Below are 5829 nucleotides of genomic sequence, written 5' to 3' on the forward strand. Positions count from 1 at the left end.
TTGGTAATTCTTTAAGTTCCAGTTTGGGAGGCTTCTCAATCGAGGGCTTTTGCTTAAGTTTATCGTTGATCTTAATACCCTCATATTCTACTTGTCTTAACGGATGGTTATTAGGTTCCTCACCTATCTCCTCGTCATGAGCTAGACACGGCTCTGTTGTCTCCTCCTGTACAATTTCCTGAAAAGAGTCTTGAGTAATATGATCAATAGAGTCAATGAAATAACATGAATCAACTTGTTGCCTAAAGAATCTCATAGCATCATAAATTTTAAGGATCATTTCCTCGTCACCTACTCTAAGTACCAATTTATCGTCACCCACGTCAATCACGGCTCTAGCAGTGGCTAGGAATGGGCGCCCTAAAATTAAGGGTATTTTCACATCTTCATCTATGTCAAGCACAACAAAATCAACAGGGAATATAAATTTATCTACTTTTACGAGTACGTCTTCTATAATACCCTTGGGATATTTAACAGATCTATCGGCTAATTGAATACTCATCCTAGTGGGTTTAGGTTCCCCAAGACCAAGCTATTTGAACATTTTATAGGGCATCAAATTAATACTAGCGCCTAAATCAGCTAGTGCTTTTTCAATATTCAGATTACCAATTAAGCAAGGGATAGTAAAACTTTCTGGATCTTTTAGTTTGGTTGGGAGCTTATTTTAGAGTATGGCGGAGCACTCCTCATTGAGTTCTACTGTAGATAAGTCCTCAAACTTCTTTTATTTGTTAAAAGCTCCTTTAAAAATTTTGCGTATGTAGGCATCTGTGAGATAGCTTCAACAAAAAGTAAGTTGATATGTAATTGCTTAAAAAGTTCAAGAAACTTACCGAATTGTGCATTAATGTGATCTTTTTTTAATTTTGCTGGATATGGAACGGGTGGTGAATATTCCTCCAATACTAGTTTGTCACTATTTCTGGGTTTTTCTTCCCTCCTTTCGCTTTCCACGGCTTCTTGTGCTAACTTTTTTTTAGATTCTGCCAACATTTTCCCACTTCTTATTGTAACTGCTTTGACATGCTCTCTGGATTTGGTATTACTAAATAAATTTTCTAGTGGTCTTTCCTAGATTAGTTTAGAAAGCTGGCTTATCTGAGTTTCTAGTCCTTGGATCGATGCTTGTTGATTCTTAAGTGCTGTCTCGGAAATGGTTTCTGACATTGATATAAATTTTGAGAGCATCTCCTCAAGGTTTGGTTTCTTCTCTTGTTGATAAGGTGGCTGTTGAAAACCCTGAGGATTTTGTGGCTTTTGATTTCCTTGACCACCCTAGGAGAAATTTGTGTGGTTCCTCCAACCTACATTATAAGTATTACTGTATGGGTTATTTTGAGATCTAAAGCTATTATTACCCATATAGTTGACTTGTTCCTCTTCGGTTGTGGGATTGAAGGATTGATATTCTGTATGCACACCTCCTCCGCTTGAGTCACACCTCATTACTAGATGTACCTGCGTAGAACCAAGAAAACTATCAAACTTTTTATTGAGAAGTTCTACCTGATTTGACAGCATAGTAACTGAGTCGACGTTATAAACGTCGGCTGTTTTTGTTGGCTTAGTCCTCATGACTTGCCACTAATAGTTATTCAGTGACATTTTTTCAATGAGTTCATAAGCCTCTTCAGGTGTTTTGTTGTTGATGGTTCCGCCAGCAGCTGCGTTAACCATTTTCCGAGTCGAGGGATTCAGACCATTGTGGAATGTTTGTACTTGAAGCCAAAGTGGAAACCCATGGTGAGGGCACCTTCTTAGTAAATCCTTATATCTCTCCCATGCATCGTAAAGTGTTTCTAAATCCATCTACACAAAAGAAGAGATATCATTACGTAATTTAGCTATTTTAGCCAGTGGAAAATATTTTAGTAAAAATTTCTCGGTCATTTGTTCCCAAGTAGTGATAGACCCTTGTGGTAATGAGTTCAACCACCGTTTAGCTTTGTTTCTCAGTGAAAAGTGAAATAATCAAAGATGAATGGCATCATCAAAAACGCTATTGATTTTGAATGTATCGCAAAATTCCAGGAAATTTGCTAAGTGAGCGTTGGGATCTTCATCCTGCAAACCATCAAACTGAACAAACTGTTGTATCATTTGAATAGTGTCAGGTTTTAATTCAAAAGTATTTGCAGCTACAGCAGGTCTAACTATGCTAGATTCAGTTCTTGTTAAAGAAGGTTTAGCATAATCATACGTAGTACGTGGAGTAGGATTTTGATTAGCCGCAATTGCAGAAGGTAGCTGATTGCCTTGGTTTTCAGCCATCTCGTCAGTTGGTGTTTGAGTATCGTCTTCTCACTCGTTCTCTGTGTATCGTAAACTATGCCTTATTTCTCTTCTATTTTTGCGAATTGTACGATCGATTTCTTCCTGAAAAAGTAATGGTCTTGACGGGTTTATTCTAGTCATAAACTATAAAAACCTGCCAAGAGAGAGAAAAAGTAAATTAATAAATAATAAAATAAAATAAAATTGCAAGAAAAATAAATGGCTAAAGTAATAAAAATTTAGTGTTCCTAATATTTCAGTTCCCCGGCAACGGGGCCAAAAACTTAATCGCGTGATTCGTAACAAGTAATAAATATTTATAATGAAGATCAAACCTAGACTAACTATTATCACGACGAAAAAACAAGCGCACCTATCGAACAATATTATAGTAATGGGAAGATCGGGATATCGTACCCAAGGGAACCAAAAGTACTAGTAATAACTATCTTTTTATTATCTAGCCTAACAATAAAAGGGTTTGTTTTAATTAACTAGTTATTTAAACTAAGAACGCATAGAGAAAAGAATTGGGGAATTGCTTTTGGGAAAATCGATTGACTTGAGACAATACCTAAGGAAAAATCCACCTAGACTTTACTTGTTATTCTGACTCCGAATCGGACGATTTATTCATTCAACCTGTTCAGTAGAGATCCCTAAGTTATGTTATTACCTCTATTCAAAACTAATAACGTCTAATCCCTAGATTGAATAACCGAGAGTTTTCTCTAATGAACACTCTAGGGTTGCATTAACTCGATCTATGGATCCCTTTATTAGGTTTCACCCTAATCCGGAAAAATCTTGTCACCCTATTTCTAGGCGCGCAATCAACTCCGCTTAATTATGACAAATGTACTCTTAGACAAGTCTATTCCTCCTTTGAATAAGAGCATGTCTTGAATCAGTGTCCTGGGATATCAAAATAAGAATTAAGAACACATAATTAAGAACAAGTTAAATATTTATCATACAATTTAGAAAATAATAACAAAATTCATCTTAAGTTTCATTCATCTTACGTTTCATTCCCCTTAGGTATTTAGGGGATTTAGTTCATAACTAAATAAGAAAACATCTCAGAAGAATAAATAATACAAAACATAAAGAAAACCCAAAACTCCTGAAGGGGAATTGAGGAGAGATCTTCAGTCTTGATGATGAATCCGGCTTCTGAGATGGATCAATCGGCTTCCTTGGGGTAATTTCTTACCCCTATTCTCCGTCTCTCTTTTTCTCCTTCTCTAGTGCGTATTTATAGTTTTTGGAATGCCTAGAAACCCTTCAAAGTGGCCTTTTCCGAATTGGACTTAACTTGGGCTCAGCAAGGACACGCACGTGTGACATGGCCGTGTGACGTGATTGCCAGGCCGTGCTCGATCCGTTAAATTGCCACGGCCATGTGGGTCAGTGGCCAGGCTATGTGAATCATGAAAGCTTTGGTCGACACCCTCGAAAGACACGGGCGTGTGAGCTGCCCATACGGCAAGGCTTAAGCCATGTCATCTTCTCGATTTGGTCCGTTTTGTCCCTTTTTGGCTTGTTTTTGGCTTGTTTTTGGCTCCTTTTGACTCTTGGTGCTCTCCTAAGTACAAAACATGAAATTAAAGCATTAGGAGCATCGAATTCACCAATTCTAATGAGAAATCATCTATAAAATGCATTAATCATGGGGTAAAAATATGTATAATTTACGGTTTATCAAGCAGAAAAAAAAATTCTATGTTTGCATCAGTACTCGAACTGACCTCCTACTCATTTGCACTCCACTTAACCACTAAACCACTAGGCCATTTCTCTCATGATATACCCATATTTATTTATAAACCTACTGACTAAAGACAAGGGTTTATTCATTTAAAACAAAAATTTTGCACAAGTCAAGGGTTGAACCCAAGACTTCTCAAACACTCCCAAAACACTTAACCACTGAAGCAGATAGACACTTGTGTCAGAACATAAATAAATAAATAAATATTAAAGATTTTTGGGGTGTTATAACTCTACCCTAAGAAAATTTTGGCCTCGAAATTTTACCTGATTAGAACAGATGAGGATACTATTGTCACATCGCATCCTCAGGCTCCAACGTGGCCTCCTCAGAGTTGTGATTATGCCAAAGAACCTTAATCAGTGGGGTAGACTTCCTCCTTAAAACCTTTACATCACGATCTAATATCTGAACCGGCTCTTCCTCAAAAGTCACATTTGGCCTAACCTCAATCTCCTCAACCGAAATAATATGCGTGGGATCAGAGCAGTAGCGCCTCAACATAGAGACATGGAACACATCGTGAATCCGATCTAACTCTGAAGGTAACTCCAACTGATAGGCAACCAGTCCCACTTGCTTCAGTATGCAGTAAGGCCTAATAAACCTAGGGCTCAACTTGCCCTTTCGTCCAAACCTCAGTACCTTCTTCCATGGCGAGACCTTGAGAAAAATGAAGTCTCCCATAAAATAGTCTATCTCTCGACGTTTCAGATTTGTATACGACTTTTTTCTATCTGATGCCGCTTTCAGTCGCTCCTGAATCAATCTAACTTTATCCTCAGTACTAGAACCTAGTTCAGGGCCCAGAACACGCCGCTCGCCCAACTCAGTCCAACATGAAGGAGTGCGACACCTACCATCATATAATGCCTCGTAAGGTGCCATCTATATGCTAGTTGTATGCTAGACTGATAACTATTATTATAAGCAAACTCTGCTAGCGGCAAGTAATACTCCTAACTGCCTCAGAAATCAATCACGCAACTCCTTAACATATCCTCCAGTATCTGTATCACCCTTTCTGACTGACCGTCTGTTAGAAGATGAAATGCAATACTGAAGTCCAACCTTGTACCTAGAGCTTCATGTAACTTCTTCCAGAATCGAGAAGTCAAATGAGGATCCCTATCAGATATTATTGAAACTGATACCCTATGCAGTCTCACTATCTCAGACACATACAGTTTAGCCAGCTTCTGTAAAAAGTAGCCAGTACAAACTGGTATAAAATAGACGGATTTGGTCAATCGATCCACGATGACCCATATGAATCCTTCTTAGTAGGCATTAGGGGAAACCCACTAACGAAGTCCATAGTCACTCTCTCCCACTTCCAAAGTGGAATCTTAACTGGCTGTAACAAACCCGAAGGTAACTGATGCTTAGCCTTAACCTGCTGACAAGTCAAACATTTACCCACCAAATCGGTAACCTCCCGCTTAAGTCCTGGCCACCAATATAACTCACGAAGGTCTCGGTACATCTTATTCCAGCCAGTATGCATAGCATAAGGGCTACCATGCGCCTCTCGCAGTATAGACTGCCTCAAACTAGTATCCTTTGGCACACAGATTATCCCACTGAAACAGAGCACCCTTCTCTATTTAGTCTGAGATCCACAGTATCCCCACTCTCAACCTATCAGAAACGAAGACCCAATGACTCGTCTTCCATATGTTTACCCTTAATCTGGTCCATCTACATCGGTTTAACCTGAAGTTAGGCCAACAGACTACCATCATCAAATAAACGGAGACGAGAAAACATCGCCC

At 38.7% G+C, this 5829-nt stretch overlaps 1 non-coding gene across 1 annotated transcript; it reads left to right on the plus strand.

Annotated features, from left to right (window-relative positions):
- The first annotated feature begins 1741 nt into the window (after nucleotides 1–1741).
- Nucleotides 1742–1848, plus strand: LOC121217301 (small nucleolar RNA R71). Its single transcript, XR_005913385.1, has one exon. It is a non-coding gene; the product is annotated as a small nucleolar RNA R71 (small nucleolar RNA).
- The last annotated feature ends 3981 nt before the right edge of the window (nucleotides 1849–5829 follow it).

Source organism: Gossypium hirsutum, chromosome A02 (assembly GCF_007990345.1).
Source record: "Gossypium hirsutum isolate 1008001.06 chromosome A02, Gossypium_hirsutum_v2.1, whole genome shotgun sequence".
In the NCBI taxonomy this organism is placed as follows: domain Eukaryota; kingdom Viridiplantae; phylum Streptophyta; class Magnoliopsida; order Malvales; family Malvaceae; genus Gossypium; species Gossypium hirsutum.